The sequence below is a fragment of the Syngnathoides biaculeatus genome, chromosome 2 (genome assembly GCF_019802595.1).
Source record: "Syngnathoides biaculeatus isolate LvHL_M chromosome 2, ASM1980259v1, whole genome shotgun sequence".
Classification (NCBI taxonomy): Eukaryota; Metazoa; Chordata; class Actinopteri; order Syngnathiformes; family Syngnathidae; genus Syngnathoides; species Syngnathoides biaculeatus.
The window spans coordinates 22,718,662-22,740,724 of NC_084641.1; the positions used below are offsets into that span (position 1 = coordinate 22,718,662).

Below are 22,063 nucleotides of genomic sequence, written 5' to 3' on the forward strand. Positions count from 1 at the left end.
TCTCATCCAGTGCCAATTAATGGTCAGCTCTTGAGGACCATTGTCCATCGAACCCCTCCAGCCCACTTGCTGCTGTGAGGCAACTACCATAAAACGTAAACATGAGTTTTTTTTTTCTTTTTTATTCTATAGCCTCAATATTATTCATGTGTTCAGCCTGGTGCCCAAGTGTGCTGAAGATGTCCAAAACGTGTGACATAGTGCAGTTGAACAGCATATAGTGACATTGACACTACAATACCCTCATCACAGAATCCTTTTTATTCTCTCAATAAACCTTGACATAGAAAATCAGACGGCTCCATTGCCAATAGAACCTATAAAGACGACAGTGCCATGTTGGCCCTCCAGGGGGTCGCCTGAGATGGAGAGGCCATCTCTGTCATCGTGGCTATTTAATGAAAAGAGCAGAGCCAGCAGGGGATCGCAATATCTCCTGGGCCTCATCATGTATGTGTATACAAAACACATACACACTCATTCTACCGTCCATTCAGGCTGGCTTTCAGGATGACTGGAATGTACTCACAGGGTGTAGGAACTTCAGGTGACTAGGGCACTCCAAATCCCTCCTCGGGTTCTCTTTTTCCGTGCCGTTTTGTTTTCCTTTTTAGAGAGACTTTGCCTCACGAAGCAATTTGGACTGCACTGTATAATTCATGCCAAGACCTTGTCCCTCTTGCATGTTTTCAAAGACGTGGCAGGTTGAAACCCTTTGTCTATCCTCTACTTTGCATGGTTTTCCTGAAAAGACTCTCCAGCAGTGCCTTGGTGCTCTTTTGAAAAGATGGCGAGAGGGACAGAGAGAAATGTGACACATTGAAAAGCAGAGTTTGGTGTATAGGACGTAGCCCCAGAGAACATTGCGGGAGAGTCAAATTAATGGCATCAGACAGCCTTGTGACAGGAGAGGCCATTATGTGACAGTAGCATAAAGCCTTAAAGAGTGGACTCCAACAGTGGAAAAAAAAATACAATAAAATGACACATAAAAAAAAACACCCCCACTCTTACTAATCCTTTATAAAGATCCTTATAAAAGAAGGCCTCTCTGAGATACTTTGGGTAACCCACGTAATCCATGATTTTTAAGCCAGGCTTTAATATTTTCTGTTTTCTTTGGCTTTCACAACAGCTTGACTAATATCAATGTCAACTAAGCATCCATTAATAATTATAACAGTGTGTTCATAATCATAACTGCACAGCAAAACAGTATGCTACACCACAATGATGAACAGCACATGCAAAAGCCTGCATCCGGATCAAAAAGAAAATGTAAAAAAAAAAAAAGGTTCTGTTGTGTATAAAAGTGATACCAAGATGAACTGAATTGTTGGATATGGTCACAATGTAGCCTGAATGGAATCCTTCAATTGTTTATAATGTTTTATGTATCATCATGTCATCTTCACAGCCATTGATTAAAGTGATTGATTTGTTATTGTCTATACGTAAAATGTGTTTAAAATATTGAAAAAAAGTTCCCAATTTAGTCACCTTTTCATCTTGTTGGGTCAGGGAAAAAATAAATATTTTGTGGGGTAACCCGAAGAGGGCTGTGCAAAACAGATGAATATAACATAAAATAGAACATACCCGAAAACCCATATGATGACACGTTTGTCCGAGAAAACTTGCTGTAAGTAGTTGGAAGTACATCTCTATTTGCAACAAATTTTGACACGCAAGACTGACTTCAAAATTAACAAAACAGCTTGTATCCTAAAGACTCGATGTTAGTGCACTTTTGAGTCGAGGTACCACTGCATGCAGTAAAAACCCAATTAAACGATCATGAGAAAGTACAAATATCCCTGATATAGCGAGAATTTTTGTGATAGACAAGCAGTTCCTGTAAGTTTCCCAAACAAAACCTAGGATCTTGGCAAATTACTATAGTGTAGTGTGGGTCACAGCACAACAATCGCAAGTCAATTTTCCAAAATATGTCCCCTTTAAAATCATCCCTGATTCATTACTAAATCAGGTGACACAAAAACGGGTTCATCTGAAATGGACTCAAATTAATGATTCATTTGAGACACAACTTGGTGTGGGACCTGCGCAGACTGACTGGGTGACATGAGCAGAGTGAGTGTGATGACTCACTGAGGTGGGGAAAGCACCAGGACTGGCCAAGATTGATTGGTTACACACCACACCGTGGCTGATGAGATCAGGCGCAACTGAAATTAGATGAGACGCAGCAGAGGAGATTATTAGTGAACAAATCATCTGCAAACTAAATAACTCCAAAATAATTGGAGTCAATTAAACTGACAGGCAGCACCTTGTCATAGTGGTTCACAGCTTGTGCCTCACTCTCCTGAAGTTCAGTTTCTAATATAAACTCCAGCTTTCCTGTCTGGAGTTTTGATGTTCTACTCGTGCTTGCATGGGTCTTCTCTGCTACATCTTCCTTGCACATTCCCAAAACAATTCATCCATCCATTTTCTTAGCCACTTATCCTCACAAGGGTCGTGGGAGTGCTGGAGCCTATCCCAGCTGTCAACGGGCAGGAGGCGGGCTACACCCTGAACTAGTTGCTATTGAGACAAACAGCCGCAGTCACAATCACACCTAGGGGAAATTTAGAGCGTCCAATAAATGTTGCATGTTTTTGGGATGTGGGAGGAAACCGGAGTATCCGGAGAAAACCCAAGCAGGCAGAAAGGAGAATATGCAAACTCCGCACAGGCGGGGCCAGGATTGAACCCGGGTCCTCAGAACTGTGAGGCCAACGCTTTATCAGCTGCGCCACTGTGCAATTCAATACAGTTAAATTTAAGAAGTGTTTAAGAGTGTGCCAAAAAATTAGTTAGAATGGTTGTTTGTATAATTGTGTACAGTGCATTGTTTCCCCTCTAGAAATGTTCGTCTGTTGGACTGACCGACTTTGATTTGCAATAAGCATCAATTATAATACTAAGAAAGGACAGGTATTCAATTCTACTTGACCTAACAGCCCCCCCCCCCCCCCCCCCCCCCCCCCCACCCAAAAAAATGACCCACTGTTATTAGTAGTAAGATGTAAGATCATTTCAACACATTTGTTATTCCAGAAATGTGTATTAAACTGGTACTCATTCAAATGAATCACCAAGAATAAACTCTCAGGTTCAAAAAGGTCTAAGAAATATTTGCAAAGAGTTTGTTGGCATTGTATGTTTTACTTTTGACACAGGGTGGTGCTGCTCTAAAACAGCAGTCATTTGAAGAAGTGTACTATGCATGGTGTCAAATGTTGGACAACCCTAGTTGAGACCATCATGGAATTAGTGATTATGTGGTTCCACGCTACGCGCCATGCTACATTGCTCTGATACGCAGCGAAAACGCAGGCCGTATAATGCGTGTGGTTTTGAAACGACAAACGTTCACACGGAACTGCAGCAACACATGAATGAATTTGCAGATTCATGCCCATAATAAAACCAACAACTGACCTCGTAATCTTTTCCAGGAGTGCAACTATTTCTTCTGATCACGATTTACAGGTACGGAGAAGTTTCATCAAACTCCTTAACTGATGCTTGAAACACACACACAAGCTTTTGTTCCCCCATTTGTGAATTAACTAAACATCTGTTACATCTTTGGGTGTTGCGTTTTTGCTTTCCAAAACAGTTTTTATCCGTTTTTTATTTCAAATGTTCTCAGGGATCACATTTAGCCTCTTGGTTGCTGGAGTGCAGCCCTTAATTTAATTATCTGGCACTGTCTGCTGCGTGCGCTGGCTGCCATCCCCGCATTCCATTAAACATATACATTCTCACGGAACAGAACCAAAGGGGGAAATTCGTAGTCCTTAGGGGATAGCCATACAGAAATGACAAAGGCTTATAAGAAAGTGATCACGGGCACAAACAACGGCAAATCCCTTCTGTGCAGGTGAGAGTTATGCAGCTGCTCATTCAGTCTGGAGGAAAAATAAACCCCTAATTACCATCCAATCTGTCTGTGCCTTCCTATGCTCCCACCCCCATCTTCCACTTCTTTTTCACACTGCAGTGCGGTTGTGGCGTTCGCCTCAAGGCTGGTGATTGCGGCGTGGGGTTCCTCGGAGAGTCTTCCCTTGTTATTATCCTTAAACAAGCAATTATAGCTCAGCCCCTGAGCAGGAAAAACTATACAAGGCACACCCACAAAAAAGCTCTGCGCTCTATACACAATCGAATCCTTAAGGCCTACCAAACAATTTCTTCTCAATTTGGCTGCAGACATCTGTCAATTCTGTGATGAGCAAAGAAATGAGTGCTCGACAAAATTGCAGAACTCAAAACAGCATAAGTAGATGTGATGGTTACAAAACAGATTTGACTATTTTTGTAACGGCATAGCGGTAATTTTGTTCCTTTTGGCTTCTGCGGTGGACTGAATAAGCAAGCAGACAAGACCAGAGGAGGGCCAGCTCCAACTGTTATGTTTTCCTAAATATTTCCAATCCAAATCACACATGTATAGTATGTTTCACAAATGGGCGACAATGCTTTCTTCATGCGTCAGAAGCTAAACTGTAAAAGCTCTTGTGGCTTCCTCCTCCTCTTGCACTTAACCAAAATACTCCTTTTGATTTTTCTGATAAACCGTCTCAGTAAATTGTCGACGACCATTTGCTTTATGATCCTTTTCCGTGGCAGCACGTTGAAGAACATTGAGCTATTAACCACAACTACTAAGCATATGGGCCATCGAGTCTGTCTTTTGATGAGCTGTCACTTGACTTGACAAAAGCTTAGCTCAGGTCTTCACGAGATTTGATTGTTCATTTTATATGTTGAGTGAAACGATAAAACCGGTGCTGTCAAAATCGGAGGCGTCGCCTTTCAGTTAGGGAATGGCACCCTCAACGACTGGAAGATTACCATGTCAATCATTTAAACCCCTCACAGTAGAGAAGAATGTCCTTTTATATGAGAGCCTATCAAAACTGCAAGTGTGATGTAAAGCAGACAGCCAGACTACCACATTGAACTTTGTTCATTACTTGAAGACCAATTCGGCCTTGTAAATGAGACCCATTATTTGTAAATTCCTTAGCCTGTTCCTAAATCCAGCAGTCTACAGAACTCAGATAAGCATTCTGATAATGAAATGACATTGCAATGTGAGAAGCAACTTCTACTGTGACATTAAGTCCAAACCATGCTCAATAATACTTTGGCTTACAAGGGCAAACACGAGCACATTTTATTTAGGGAAAATATAGAAAATAGCTTTTGCTGTATAATAAAATTGCCTCAACCATGAGGAAGACAAAACAGTTCTCCCTAACAGGAAGAAAACAGAGTCGTCCTGGATGGATTGTGTTACGGTAATTGTGGGCCGATGAGCCCGCGCGACGTGTGGCAGGAAATTGTGAGACTGCGGTCGCCCGGAATGCTTCTCCAGCGGCTTCCCTAAGTGATGTCCGGCTTGCAATAATTTCGATTTGCCGCTGCCTTGAAACACGATGGGGATGGTGCTAAAAACAAGATGCCGCCTCCAAATAAAACAAACATGACGCTTCAGGGACGATATATTTTGGGGAATTATGGGTGTAGTTCCATGGCTGCTTCACGCTACACTGGTAGAAGTGAGTTATCCACAGGGAAGATGCAATCACGCCAAATGGCCACTGCATGGGATAATCGTGTTTGGTACATCATCGTCTTATCCTGGTGACCTCACAAGGATACGTTTTAACCCAATCCACAAAATTGTGAAAATCAGTCAGGTGAGAGAGTTTCATGCTATACCTCAATCATTCTGTACTATTTTGTTCTCAGTCTTTGCACAGATTTTCAGCACTTCAAACATCCGTCCATTCATTTTCTGAGATGGTTATTCTCACAAGGATCGCAGGAATGCTGGAGCCGATCCCAGCCCTATCATCGGGCAGGAGGCAGGGTACACCCTGAACCGGTTGCCAATCAGTCGGAGGTCACATACAGACAACGATACACACTCACATTCATACATTCACAATTTCATGTCCTCAATTAACCTCCCATGCATGTTTTTGGGATGTGGGAGGAAACCAGAGTGCCCGGAGAAAACTCACACAGGCATGGGAAGAACCTGCCAACTCCACACAGGCGAGGCCAGGATTCAAACCCCGGTCCTCAGCACTGTGAGGTAGACGCTCGAACCAGTCGGCCGTTGTGTCGCCACTTAAAACATGCTGCGTGTATTTAGAAACAAAACACAGATTTATTTTTTGGGGCACTTTAATCATAGTCACTTCTGCATAGACAGACCTCAATGATGACATCATTTTCAGTACTGTATGACTACCGGTAGGTTACGTCGATTTGTCCCCCTTCCTGACAACTTCAAATACAACATCTGGTTGCTTTCCCCCAAGATTCATTTGTCAGCAGACCCCTTTATCACCAACCTCACATGCCTAACCTGCCAACAAGCAGAGTTGGTTTCTTAGCCTTTGAGTTGAATGTGACATGCAAAACGAGACATCAGGCACAGGATAAGCAGCTGGTTTCTGCTTTGAACTCAGCTCCTCATGAGCAGTTGCCCAGTCGCCCTGACTTGCATGTATGTGCCAGGGGAATTGCTAGTGGAAAGATAATTTGTATTGCCCCAAGCAACTGGCAGTTGGCTAGCTGTCGCAGCTACCTTTTCTTCCACGAGGTGGTGACAATCCTCTGTTGCACCACTGGACATGCCGAGCATGAAACACACCAGAAAATCATGATAACAACCAGTCAACTTTCATGATGAGTGAATATTTTTGAAAAACTCTTAAACTCTCAGCTTAAAAACAATGTTTATATGTCAAAATACATATCCATCTGTTCCTCAACAACAATAATTACTGTATGTGGTTTCAGAAGGAACAGAGAAAACACAACTAAAATCGATGAGAAAAACCTACAGAAATGATGCCTGCTCATACTGTACACGGTTTGAGAAGAAATAGAAGAGACGGTATTGAGTGATTCTAAATAAAAGTCAATAACAAAATAACTCAACACAGGAGGAAAGAAAATACCAGTACTAGGATTGATCAGCAATTACATCAGATGGAAAATATAAGTCAGGGTTGGACTCAATTTAAAAAGATGTTTATATGCTCTGTAATTAATCGTGATAACTGTAAATTCTCATGTATAATGTACATGTTCGTACGATATAATACGCACCCCCGAAGTTAAGCTCCAAATTCTGGAAAAGACTTCTACCTACAATGCATTGTTTTGCTTCTACTCATGGGATCAAAGATGAAGTACATTTGTTAGGGTTATTTTAGCTTTGTTTGTTGTTCAGTTTTTAAATTATTCTGAATTAGGCACAGTATTTGAACACTTAATACTCTCTCTTTATTTATTATATTCATTTTTTTTTAGGTCACTAAAATTGACTGTAAGAGCTACATCCCTGAAAAAAGAGAATATTCAAATGTACCTGTCTACTGAAACGCATGCATTCCATAGACATATTGTATAAGTATACGGTAGTTCCTCCGCTGTTCCTTTCGGCTTGTCCCTTTCGGGGTCGCCACAGGGTGTCATCCTTGTCCATGTAAGCCTCCCATCTGCATCCTCCTCTCTAACACCAGCTTCTTCCACCTCTTGCAACTGCTTGGATCTGGTTCTTCACTTCTTTACCAAACTCACCATTGCACCGGACTGTTGACCCCAAGTATTTGAAGTTCTCGACGCTCACTCGATATCTTCCCTGTAGCCTCACTCTTGTCCCTCCACCTCGTTCATTCATGCAAATATATTCCATCTTACTTCGGCTAATCTTCATTCCTCGCTTTTCCATTCCTATAAATTGGGATAATGTAGTAGGGGGATAGCCATTGTATCAATACCACGTCAGTTTCAGTATTGGATCGATAATAGGGTGACATGATTGATGCAGTAGTTTCATTTATGCTCTTTTATGCACCGCTGTGGTTTTGTCAAACAGACGACAGCCAGGTCGCCGGACCACAGACTTTTATTTCACCTCGGGGAAGGCCCACTTTGCCCCCCCCCCCCCCTTGTTTCGATTTTGTGCCGTTATGCGACTTAGGAGTGCACACAATGTGACGTGGCGCTCCTCTTCCTCTATGAAAAATGAATTAGTTGAAAAGTTTTGTAACATTTGCTTTTGAGTGATCATTTTGAACAATTTGTTTATTTTAAGTATAAAAAAATCCAGAAAAAAGGTGCAGTCAAGGGAGATTTTTTCTTTTTATATTATTTAATTTTTTTATATACAAGTTTCTGAATAGTACTTGCAAAACAGAAATGTTTTTAATTTGTTTTTCAGTGATGACTTTGTTTATTTAAGTGAAAAACATACGACATGCCAATGTATGGGGAAAATTATTTTTCAATTTTGCTTGTGTGTGAGTGTGTGTGTGTGCGTGTGGGGGGGATCATTAAACATTTTATCTTTACCAGTAAACTTTGCACTCATTGTCCTCGCTTTTAACTATTTAATAAAAAAAGTAAACATCATAAAAACACGTAGAGGTCATGAAAATGTCATTTGATGATGCATGTAGCCCTTAATTTTTTTTTTTTTAAAGTATGCGTATCGGTGATACAGGCCTTATATTTTCCTTGGTATCGGATCGATACTCAAGTATGTGGTTTCGCACATCACTACAGGGATATGGCTGCATTCATAAATAATGACCTGCTTCAGCTTGCCAGAGAGGCACTCAGTGGAGCAAAGACCTCTGTGAAGGTCCAGAACCTCAAACATATCCCACTGACAGGTTAAATTGAAAAATCACAACATGCTGGTGATACTATTCCACACCAATTCTGCAGGTGAGGGCATTTTGCGTCACAATGCAGGCGCCACCTGTCACACAAAGTGTTTTAAACCATATGACTTGTGCTGTCACAATGCAAGTGAACTAGATGAAGATTTAGTCAATAAAATGAGATATTAATATATACACACATGCCGTGATTCCTTTTATTGTCGTCATAATGTATGTAAGTGTGCAGATGATTACTGCTTTGAATTTAAGAAGACTCTTTTCAACTTGAGCCCAATGGGAAACAATAAAAAGAATTGAATTATATCAGGGGTCACCATCGCAGTGCCCGCAAGCGCATGGGTGTCCTGGGAAGCATGTTCTAAAAATACCACAGGTCATAAATTGTTATTATTTGCGTTTTTAAACTTTGAATCTGATGTGCTTATATCAATAAAAATTTTAAAATAATGTTGTATAATAAAGTATTTACCGTAATTTCTGGCCTACTAGCCGTGACTTTTTTCACACGCTTTCATCCCTGCTGTTTATGCGGTGATGCGGCTAATTTGTGCATTTTTTCTAACGATTGCAAGGGGGCACTCGACCGGAAACGGTAAGAATGAGACTGGTGGAATACATGTGCTGAGGAAGTGACTTTTACCGGCCCGGTTAGCCCTGCGCTAGGGTTAGCGCTGTGCTAGCATGTTGGCATGTCTCACTGATATTTACCGGTAAGTTTTATTTTAACTGGCCCTGTTAGCATTCGTGCAAGCGTTAAACTCTTTCTCTGTACCGTCAATCTTTGTAAATATTTTGTGTGTCAATGTGGGCACTTGCGGCTTTTACACAGCTGCGGCGTGTGTATGTACCAAGTGGTATTTCCTTTACAAATGTACTCGATAAAGGCTCCGTCACACCATGACGTTCTGGTCAACGTTCTCTGAACATTTCAATCGTTCTATTTTTCAACATTGTCAAACGTGAATGACACATCTGGCGTGTGATTAACGTGTGTCTAACACATGACTTAACGTGTCTAACGCACGAGAAGCTTGTTACAGCGACCAAAGAAGATACCCCTAAAAACCATTAGCGTGTGCTAACGTGTCACTGGCGCGCGATGAGCAATTTGTCAACGTTAGATTAGCGTGTTGAGCGTGTGACTAAACGGGTGAATAATGACAGAATAGCGTTTTGTTGGCGTGTAATTTTTACAGTGGAACGGGAACGAAAACTTTGAAAATTTCAAACTCACTTTAGTTGTTCTCGTGAGTTTGAACAGTCTGCATCATGCCGCCTAGATGAAAAAAAGGTGGGGTGCGGACTTCAGCAACTAGCGCTGCAAGTAAGAATGCAAAGCTTGGGTTTATATACCCATATGCATGGACGTTCGGGAAACGCTCGAATGACGCTCAATGGACGCCAAAGGAGTTTCGTTTGACTTTAGTTATACGCTGTGTGCGGTAGGGGATTGTTCAGTGGTCGTTGACAGGTCGCCAGTGAGTCGTTCACTGCAAACCAAACAATTAAGTAACAACCAAGTAACGCTACAGTAACGACTGACTAACGATAGCCAAACGCGTGTAACGTTCGGTGGACCTTAGTTAAACATTCCACGAACGTTCTTGAACGTTCTGCAGCGTTTAAAATTAAACGTTGATGAACGCTGGTCTCGGTGAGAACTTCTGTGCATGTTCAAAACTTTTTTTCCGGACCGGCGTTCTCCGCCGATTCCCAGCGATCATTGACGTTCACTAAAGTCCAAACAACGCTCTTCTGGCGCTATCCCGGTGACCATGGGCAACTACCAACGCTATAGAACGCTGACCAGAACGTCATGGTGTGACGGGGCCATAAGGCTTGTAACCAGGTGCGCTCTGTAGGCCGGGAATTACGGTATATATTTGTAAAGTGTCAGGTGTTTTGTCATTTTGGAAGTTTGTTGCAAACAAAAGACATGTAGCCCTTCATAAGATCGGTGCTCACGAAGTAGCCCTCAGCCTCAAAAAGGTTGGTGACCTCTGAACAAAAGTCAAAGTAGGAAATCCACTTTCAAAAGCCAGTAACAAATGTATAATGGAGTACACGAATGCACCACCCCCACCCGATTAATACCTGGAATGCTCTGCTGAGTTTATGGCCAAATACCAGCCCTGCATCTGGCCAACGGAGGGTTAACTCTGCAGCGGCTGGTGTGCTCGCAGCAGGAAGGCAAAGGCCGGGACTGGGCTGTTCTCCAAACAGATGTTGGTTTGTTTCAGGGTTGTGGTTAAATAGCTGGATGGGGTTCCAGCACACAGAGGAAAGAGGAGGGGGCGGGGGGTGGGGTGGGGTGATTAGAAACGAGAGGATTCCAGCTGCACAGACAGGAAGAGAGCAGGCGGAGAGATGGAGAGAGTGAAAGACTCACGATGGAGACAAACTTGAGAAGCATTGATGCGGCACTAAATAAAATTGATGCTAAGCTGGGTGACCTCCAGTACAGTGCTCACCATAATGCAAAGGACCAGATAGACAGAAATTAATGATACTTTCAGATGGTGAAAACCATATGCTGATTTTCATTTTAGTGCAAAGGGTGTCGTATGTTTTCTCCTCCCACAGGCACATCCGTTACGTCTGATGCTTACATTCGGAGGCGATGAATTGAAACAGTTCTGAAATTGCACTCCCAGCCTGTCTTAACGGACACTCTTAGAGAAATTTACTGGGGTCGGTACTTGAAATCATAATTTCACTCGAGACATCAGCGCACCATATTTGACCTTTGTGAGGAATTTTGAGCCAATGGCTGCTGCACCTTCTGTCGATTTCAGTAAAGACGGGCCTTGGCCTACTGCCAGTGATATGCTTGTTAATTGTAAACAAAGAGTAAGGCGTAAGGCTCTTGTCTTGTTTTAATTTGTTTGTTTTCTTTTGCACGGGGGGGGGGGTGGTTACATTAATGGTCAATTTTATTCTCTGGCAAATATTGAGCTCTCAACTTAATGTCTTATTTAGGCACCAAATTAGAAAAAGGGCGACGTTACAATAAAATAGTACTTTATTTTTTTTCTTGTTTCCCATTATTTTGACTTTTGTAGAATTATAGATGTATGTATTCCAAAACAGAATGTGCACCCTAGGGAACAGGAAAAACACCAGTTTTAGCATAAATATAACTTTGAAGTCAAGAATAGGTCGATGGAGTGTTGGGAGGGAAAGAAAGGAACAGTAGAAGAAATATGAGCCGAAGACGGGAAGAGTAGGAAGAAAGTGTACAGTACGTGGCTCAGAGAGAAGCTGCGGATCAAAATATTTCGAGGTGCAGCTCTTGCTAAACATGTTCCCTTGGCCCTCACGAGCCGTAGCTTTACTTGCAAAGACTTGTGTTCCGGCCTCCACTGAAACTGAAGCTAGTGGCGTATCTGTATCTTACTCATAGTCCATCCATAATCCCTCACGACAGCAAGTATGAGACTCAAGTTCAAAATTAGAAATGTATTGAGTACTCGACACTGTACAGGTTTCATGACCGCTTTGGTGGTTGTTGGGCGATACTGTGGTGATGACTTAACTTGAGGAATGTTGCACTCAACAGGCTTCCTTGATGAGGGCCAAAACCTGAATATTAAATTCAGGAATGGGTCAGTACATTAATCCAGTATAAATACATTGACTGTGTTTTTGTCTGCAGTAACACTTTGTATTCTACAAGCATGCGAAGTTTTCAAGCGTTAGGTTCATGCTCAATACATGTGGCTCATTTGGAAGAAAAACACACACATACTGAAAATACACTTAAACGTTTCTTCTGAGTATTTGTCTGCAGGTGTATTTCTTGGAAGTGAAGGAATTGATTTATTAAGACGTCAAAGAGATTATAAATAAATGATTGAATGTTCACACTTGTGGGGGGTGGGGTTCAAATCCCGGCCCCGCCTGTGTGGAGTTGGGATGTACTTCCTGTGCCTGCGTGGGTTTTCTCCGGGCATACCAGTTTCCTCGCATGACAACATGCATGCAAGGTTAATTGCTAACTCTAAATTGCTCATAGGTTTCAATGTGAGAGAGGATGATTGTTTACGTGTGCTTTGCGATTGGTTGGCAACCAGTTCAAGGTATCTCCCACCTCCTGCCTGAAGATAGCTGGAGCACTTCCAGCATTCCCGCAACCCTTGTGAGGTTAAGCGGCTCAGAAAATAGTGGATGGATGGGTGTTTAACAGACTGTGAGCAATTTTGGTGGGCATGTTGTACCTCCCCATCATATGCAACATTGTGTTTAAAACCTTTTACAGCACCGTTGAAAACAACGCTCTGGGTGAAACCAGCACCAATTGTCACAGTGCCCTGAAATGCCCCCAAATAAATATTTGAAAAGATTTCTGTCATTGATTTCTGACCCTTTCCGACTGACTCCAAGTCATGGTTTTGATCATTCCTGTGCTTCTGCATTGCATTGGTGAATACAAGATATAGTATGCTCACTAATTTTTGTTCCTGCCATTTAAAAAAAAAAAAAAAAAAGAAGAAAAAATGCTTACATACATGGAAAAGATCTGTTCTGTCGATGATCTCTCATTTTGCCTCTGCCTCCTTGTCATGGTTATGCACTGCTGTGCCGTTTGCTCCTGCCTTTCAATGCTGTACCTGTATTTCAACACGGAATTCATCCCAAGTTGAATTAATCGATGTCTTTGCATATAATCTTCTTTGTATTTGCCACATTCAGTGAGGAACGTTGAAGTGCAATTTTCCCCATTTGGCAAATTCAATCTTAGATGCGCCCTGTTAGTCGAACAGCTTTCTCATCTATTAGCGTGAGCAATTAGTTTAAATCAAATTTGATATGAATCAGCTGCTGCGAGTGCATTTTAAATCAACAGATCAGCAAAATAGAGTGATCACTGATGTATACACAAAACACCAACCAAATGGTGCACAGACCAAACAGTGACTGCCAGGTGTTGACATTTTTGTAACTTGCCTGCCTGCGATTTGTTCCAAGTTCTCAGGAAATCTAAATATTGCAATGTGGGGCAATTTAAATAGGCACTAACTCTAAAGTAGGCCCCTGCAGTGTAAAACCATCTTTGACAACACTTCTAAAATTACACTGGTATTGCTCAAAGGTAAAACTTTACTCCGCATTGTCTTTACCTTTTTAAGAGAAAATCCACTGTATTCAGAGGAGAAAAAAATGGGCATACTCAGGTTTTGTATTTCACAAAAAAAAAAAAAAAAAAACAGATAATGGTTCATATTTGGAGTGCATACCCATCCTTTTACTGTTTGGGGTAATTCATCCTTTTTTTTTTTAAAGCACTTGATTAACAGCAAGTCAAGATGAATATAAATCACATAATTATTGAATGGCGTGGTGAACAATAACTGCAATCATTCATTCATTTTCCGAGCCGCATATCCTCATGAGGGTTGCGGTAGTGCTGGAGCCTATCCTGGCTATCAATGGGCAGGAAGCGGGGTACACCCTGAACTGGTTGCCAGACAATCGCGAGGCGCATGGAGACAGACAACAGTCGCACTCACAATCACACCAAAGGGCAATTTAGAGACTCCAATGAATGCAGGTTTTTGGAATCTGGGAGGAAACCGGAGTGGCCAGACAAAAACCATGCAGGAACGGGAAGAACGAGCAAACTCACTCAAGCGGGAGCGGGAACAATATTTTTCAAGAATATGCTTTCAAGCTCAGGGGTCCCCAACGTGGTGCCCACGGGCGAATGGTAGCCCACGAGGACCATATAAGGCACCCGCGAGGTATGTTCTAACAATACAATGGGCCACAAATTGTTACTAATATTCGTGCTTTAAATTCTGAATCTGGCTTGCTTACGTGAATTAAAATTTTAAAATACCTGTAATGTCATTTACTACAATAAATTAAAACAAAAATATTTTGTATACGTGTCATGAACTAAGTCTGTAATTTGCCGCAAACAGGTCACGTAGCCCTTCATATGATTGGTGCTCACGAAGTAGCCCTCAGCCTCCAAAAGTTGCTTAGCCCTGCTCTAGATAATATGTTGGAAATGGCCAACACCATGTTACGCAGACAGTATAAATAAGGCCAGCAAACTGCTACAAATATGTCAATTTGATGTGCTGTGTTGATTTTCTTCTGGTTTGCTGACTTTGTCAGCTTTGATGAAGCAGCTGGCAGATGGAAGCAACGTCTAACGTAGGGATGAGGTCTTTAATAGCCGTCTGCAGGAACATGTTGTCGATTGGTGTAAGGGCTCCCTTTCCAGCTATGTTGTCTGGAATCCTGATGAGATCCTGTTGTGAGCCTACACTGATAAACATATCTTGAAATGGATGTTGAAGTTGCATACATATGGGTACAATTATTTTTTTTCCCCGACAGTTTTATTTATGCTTGACACTTTCCTTGGCACTTCACCCATCCATTTTCCTTACCGCTTCTCCTCACTAGGGTTGTGAGCAACCTGGAGCCGATGCCAGGTGCTTCTTGGCGAGAAGGGGTGGTACGCCCTAATATTGGCCCCCAACAAATCGCAGGGTATAAATAAACAAACAACCATTCACACTTACAGTCACACCTCTGGGCCATTTAGAGTCTTCAACTAATCTACCATGTATTTTTTTTGGGATCATTTAAACATGGGTCCTCATAAATGTGAGGCAGACGTGCGAACCAGTCATCCACTTCCCACCGGGCTGCCTTTGCTGACATCAATTTTTGAAGTTGTCGTAAAGTTTTAGTTTGTTCTTGTGTATAGAAGCTGTCGTCTGTAGTGCAAGTACACGTTTAACGACCGATTTGTGGCAGCCAGTGAAGGTACATTAATTCATCATTCACGCATGAACAGTTTTGTTCATTAATTATCAGAGACGGTCAATGTACGCGATGTGCCGTAATGCTTATGGAAAGTCAGCTGAGACAGCCTACAGACAGTATATACATAATTAATTAACAATTCATGTTTTTTTTTCCCCCATTGGATAGTGTCTATACATAAAACCTTGTCTAGATAACATAGAAAGGTGGTTGTGGTCGAGCAGGAGCCTATCCCAGCTGACATTGGGTCATGGACAGGTGGGTACACCCCAGACTGGTCGCCAGCCAATCACAGACATTATGTGGCGATCTCAATATTTAAAGTGTAGGGAATGTCTCATTTGTAATGCATATTATCTTGTCTAGATGAAAATATATGTTCAACTGTTCTATAAAATGCATATCCTGTTCAATGTTTTACCAAAAAATACAAATGTTTATGAATTAAAGTCTGCAAACTTTGACCTCGTTTCTCTTACCTGCAAAATGACTCATTTCGTGTGTGGACCTTTAACGTCACAAATTCTTGGATGGGCTGTTTTGGAACGACAATAAGCTGGGAGTCTTTTGTATACACGCCAAAGAAAAACCCATTCGTTTGAAGAATTCCTCGGTGATTATAAGCTAAAACATTCTTCTTTTCCTTTCGCTTTGTCGCGTTAGGGGTTGCCACAGCGTGTCATCTTTTTCCATCTAAGCCTATCTCGTGCATCTTCCTCTCTAATACCCGCTGCCCTCATGTCCTCCCTCACAACATCCATCAACCTTTTCTTTGGTCTTCCTTTTCGCTCTTTTGCCTGACAGCTCCATCCTCAGCAATTGTAACAACTAAAACCAATCCTCACCCTTTTGTATTATTATTATTATTTTATTATTCCTTATTTGTGAAAATATACCTACTTAGACTACGTTATCGGCTTCCGTGTGTTTTGGTGCAGTAATAAGCATTTTACACGCAAAGTAGTTGTCGTGGAGTTCGCATACCAAATCATTAAATACACGCCGTTTGCTTAATTTCAAAATAAGACTGAAGCCTTCACTATTTATCAGTTTATAACTAACTAAACCAAACAAGAACTTCACAAACGCTTACCAGTCGATATTTCCAACACGAGGCATATCCTCCACGATGGGTCTGACTGCTGTGTCGGCATCTTCATCGCCAGATACTTCATCTGAATTCGAACGCGTGTACTGTAACTGGCTCTAGTTGTTAACCTTAAACGCCTTCATAAAGCTCGTATTCTTCCCGTCTTTGTGGGACCCTTCAGAATTATGTTCATCGCTCAAATTATCGGAAAATTCATCGGTGTTCTTAAAGTATATTCCTACGGGATCCATGTTTTCGTCACAACGTGCTACGTCACGCCCCTAATCGGCTTTCTCCACCACGTTTCCCTCCTTTTCCGGCGGATACAGCAATGTGTGATCATTTGTTGCGGATAATTGAAAAATAAAAATGTTTCCTTCATAACGGATTTAAGATTCGTATTGAGCAAAAAGCTGCAATGCGGTCCTTCCATTCCCTTTAACAAACACTTTGTATGTTTCTTTCTATTGAATCAAGCAAGATAGGAATGTGCGGTATTTGTTTCAAGTTTTCTCAGACATAAGACTTATATTTTAGGGTTTCGGGTATGACAGCATGTACCCTGCCAGCAGATTTCCTCAGTTATCTGCAAAAAAAAAAAAAATGTGTATGTGTATGAGTGCAAGTCATCCAAAATCTGTGAACATCTCTCCCGAGTCAGCACCGCATCACGGATTCATGAAAAGCACATGAGCCTGAGGCTGAAGAACCTTTAGTCGGTTCGAGAGCAATCAGATTCAACATTTGCCATCTGTACTCCAGTAACAACTGTTTTTGTCAGATCAGGAAATGAAAACAACATGTTGATGTAGTCTCATAATGGCTCTGCTTGTTTCTTACAATTGTGGTCTCTGAAAGACGAAGCCAAAGATTATACTCACAGCCATATAACAGGCAGCCAAGTCAGACACATTGAGTCACTCTTTAAAACAATAGTTTAATCGCCAAATCTTTCCTCACCGTCTTGTGAAATCAATGTTGGTAAAGGACCGTGTTCCAATAGCAAGAAATCTTTGGGTTCTATACAATATACAAAATGCTGAAAGAGGACCACTGATAATTGCTGATCACATCCCAGGCTTCAGTTCATTACTGTGTGACTTAACGGGAATTAATTTCATCAAGCAAAGTAGTCACTTCTTCACAAATTCTTTGTAGCTGGCACTTTAGTTTGGTTTGAGGGAATCTTTGTCTTCATTGAATTAAAAAAAAAAAAAAGAAAAGAAAAAATGTGACAGGTTTACGTTGCAGTTTCGCAATATTGACCCAAAAAGTGTGGTTCATAATTATAAACAATGCTGTTCGCAACATATAAATGGGGATATGCTAGCTTTTAAAAAAAAGTTAATATTTCTGTGGCATGTTTTCATTAAAATACCCCAAGGATAGATAATTATAACCATATTTTTATAGCACGTTTCTTTCCATGAAGTCAGCCTGTTGTGGGGGTGGATGGGTCTCTTAAACCTGGTGCACACCGAGTGATGCAGCCCAACCCGACTGAACTCCCATGCAGTGCATGGGGATCGGCAAGCACTTTTCAAGATTCCAATGGTTTTGTTCGATGCAGCAACGTTGCAGATTACAGCCAATCAAAATGCACATCAGCTTTCACAAAAGCCAAAATACATTTCTGGTTTCTAAAATAACAAAACAAAGTTGGCCGGTACGCTGCCGCCAAGTCATACTGCCAGCACTATATAATGTATGTATATATATATATATATATATATATATATATATATATATATATATATATATATAGTGATTTCTAACAATGCTTAGTCATATTTATAATTTCATACCTTTCGGTAAGATAGCGAATCTTGCGGTCTGTCACCAGAATGCATGTGTGTGAAGCCTATAAAGGTCATCCATACATCAAATTGCTCAGTGTGAAGGTGGAAGTCATCAACTGTCACTTTTAAAAATTACTATTATTATTTTTGTTTTACGCAGTGGTCCAGTTCAAGGGAGATTCTGCCACAATGCACAACGCGAGGCGGGGTTACAGGTCACCCTTCATCTCGCCCCACGTACTGCTGGACTGCTGCTGTCTGTATCGGGTCATTGTTGTCGTTTACATAGTCACATCGTGGTGGTGTGTCTATTCCCTGTGTCTGTTCTTTACTTTACTCGTTACTAATTGGGTTCATCGAAGGCTAAATTTGCACTCAGGTGTGAATTTGAGTATGAATGATTGCTTGCGCATATATGCCCCACATTTGACTAAAGACCAATCATCTATGTTGTAAATGAATGGATGAATAGAATTAAATCGAATTAAATGTGCTGAGAATATCACATGATGAGGTCAAACTTGCCAATCACAATCAGATAACTGCTGAAAGAAGACAGATTAGCCAGTCTACTTGGCACATTTACCCCTTGTCCTTCATTATCAGTCACCATCCGCACAGTTTGGCAGATACCCACAAAATGATATTTTGTTGAAAGTCTGTTTGAATTTGTGTAATATGAGTGATCTCTCAAAGACTTTGAGAATTGCCATGCTGCCTATTCCCCTTTCCCTTCCCTTCGGATCACGTTCTTACTTCTTGAGGGGCCTCAACGTGAGCCAATGCAGCAAGAGCTAATTAAAATGGTGAGGCTGGCATGGGTTTGGGCACTGCAGAGAGCCCGAGATGAAAGCTTCACTAATGAATCACAATACTCCGACTGCACTAATAATTACCTTGAGAAGAAAAGAGATCAAGGATGAGAATCAAGAAAGGACTATTGAGACTTTGCTCTGAAAAATATCTCAGTAAGTGCTGAAATTGGTGGCATTGGCATCACATTTCTGAAGACGGTTCAAATCCTGGCCCCACCTTTGTGGAGTTTGAATTTTCTTCTGTGGCTGCATGGGTTTTCTCCTAGTATTCCAGTTTCTTCCCTTATGCATTAATTGGACACTCTATGTTGCCCTTAGGTGTGATTGTGTGTGTGATTGGTTGTTTGTCTCTACGTGCCCTGCGATTGGCTGGCAACCAGTCCAGGGTGTACCCCGCCTCCTGCCCCAGCTGCGTTGGTGCAGCTGGAAAGCACTGGCCTCAGAGTTCAGAGGACCTGGGTTAAATTCCAGCCCTCCCTGTGTGGAGTTTGTAGGTTCTCCCCGTGCCTTGCTGGGTTTGTCCAGGCACTCCGGTTTTCTCCCACTGCGATTGGCTGGAAACCAGTTAAGGGTGTCCCCTGCCAACTGGCTGTTGATAGGTGAGATAGGCTCCAGCACTCCCACGGCCCTTGTGAGGATATGCGGCTAAGAAAATGGATGGATGGGTATATATGAAACAAAAATTGGGATCTTTTGTCATGCATTGTCAAAGTATCAGATTGGGGAAAATGTGATCGGTCATTCCCAAATTAAAATCGTTACATCAAAATCGCCATGAGTCAGACCCTGTCAATGTGAGTGTGCAGAATATATACAGTGTAAACGATGGAAATGTGATGGTCGTATGACGTAGGAGGTATGACTCCTGCAGGCCTTGCTCATTCAGCTGGAAGACCACAAAGAAAGAGAGCAACCTCACAGCTAAACAATTCCAGCAAAAAATGGCTTTTGTGATCCCTGAGGAAAAAACCCGGGTGTGGGAAAAGTTTGGTGAGACCATGGAGAATGGTTTCCAGGCAGCTTTGAGGAAATTTTGTTCGACCAATGACATCTCAGGAGTGCGAACCAATGCACTGTCAACACTGTGTATCATGGGGATGGAGAGCTTCTGACCTTAACTCAGGACGTTGTAAATCGGTGTGCCGATCACTTAAAGGTTCTCCTCTCTTCCATTGACACACCCTCCCATAAGGAAGCAGAAACTAGGGGATCTGATGAGGGCTCTCCGAACTCCAGGTTTGAGGTCACAGGGGTGGTAAAAGAGCTCCACCGGTGTCACAGTTTGGACCACATATCTGGCAGTAAGTCAGATTCTTTTCTAGCGACGGGTGGACTCCACCAAGGCTGTCCCGGTCACTGCCAGAATTTCTAGGTGCAGCCAGAGCATTGAAAGAGATCTGTTTCGGTGACCTCAGTATTAAGGGATTTTCACACCACATCCTCACTGTGCAAGGGGGATTAACCCATCCCATATTTGGAAGTGCTGCTGGAGCAGCCAACCGGGTTTTTTCCCACTCCATAAGTAGACTCCTCTTATGGAAGATGTCGCAAAAGAAAGCCATCTTTTTGCTCATTTTAAAGAGCACGAGGAAACAAGCTCCAGAAGAAAAAAAGATCTGGGTTAGGTTCCTAATCTCTAACATATGCCATATGCTGGCTGCTCATTGGTCAAGATTTAGAAGTGAGTGACAGAACGCTACACCAGTTCGCCGCCTTCTCACTCATGGTGGCAGCCAAGCTCAAAGACCAAATCATTTCATAAACTGATTCAGTTCAATACATTCGCTAAAAAGGTTTGAACTTTTGAATGAAATGTTCACAAATGAAACAAACACTCCAGTACGTCAACACTTACATTCACAACTTAGGATAAGAGCCTTTGCTGTACCTAACATGTATGTTTGTGTACCCACACAAGCACAGTTAGCACATGCAAATGCCAACCAAAACCCGGATTCAAACCCCTAACCCCAGAACTTTGGATCAGATGTGCTAACCGCCCATTCACTGTGCAACTTGACATTAATCATCTTTAAGTCGAAACGTCAGACACAAAATTGACTGTGCAACATTTTCCCACTCAATCTAGGCCATCTTGGTTGAACTCAAATAGAGCTGTATATAATAGCACAGATTATGAAATCAGGCTTGGTTGCTTAGACATAACATGTGGGTCTGTTTACATTCTTGCTGTGCAGGCAGGATACGCTGGTGTCGCAGCCCACATCACTATCTATTCCGGGAAAGGAGGCAAGAGAGATGTTGAGCCAACAAGGACAGAAATCAGGATTTGCCAAGTACAGCAAGCATTCCTTCATTATTCTGGTGCCACAAACAAGTGAGTCTTTGTTTGTCGAGGGGGGTATTTTTTGACATTACTTCAGGCTTAAAAAAAAAAAAAATGGAATCTCAATGGGGTCTAGGATTTCTTCCACATTACAGTATGTCGATTGTTTATGTGCGTCTCATTGATAGCTTTGTGTGAGATGAGATGTACTTTGTCATGAACCACAACAACTGTGTTGATTCAGGTTTGCTTTCATACAATACAATGTATCACAGTTTTCTGGCGATAGACTATCTTTAACTTGAACTCGTGGAAAATTGTGGCTGAGGCCTCCAAACCCTCAGAGGCTCTCAGAAGAAAAAACTGGCATCGTTCCAACCACTCACTTCCTATCCTCCCATCCCCAAGTCTGAGAGACTGTGGTCGACCCATCCTCCGCATTCCAATTGGCTGTCACTAGTCTGGCATATGAGTCTCCGTTTTTATTCCGTTGTGTCAGTATCTTAGAAAAGACTGTATCACTCAGCCATTTGCAGGCAGGAGTCTTTTTTGGCATTGTC

General features: G+C 41.9%; 1 long non-coding RNA gene across 2 annotated transcripts in view; it reads left to right on the forward strand.

The window, feature by feature from the left end:
- Positions 1-22,063, forward strand: part of LOC133512135 (uncharacterized) — a 145,758-nt gene that overhangs the window by 6,758 nt on the left and 116,937 nt on the right. For both annotated transcript variants that reach the window (XR_009798108.1, XR_009798107.1), the window contains exon 2: positions 21,415-21,554. This is a non-coding gene — a long non-coding RNA (uncharacterized LOC133512135). The remainder of the gene's footprint in view (positions 1-21,414; positions 21,555-22,063) is intronic.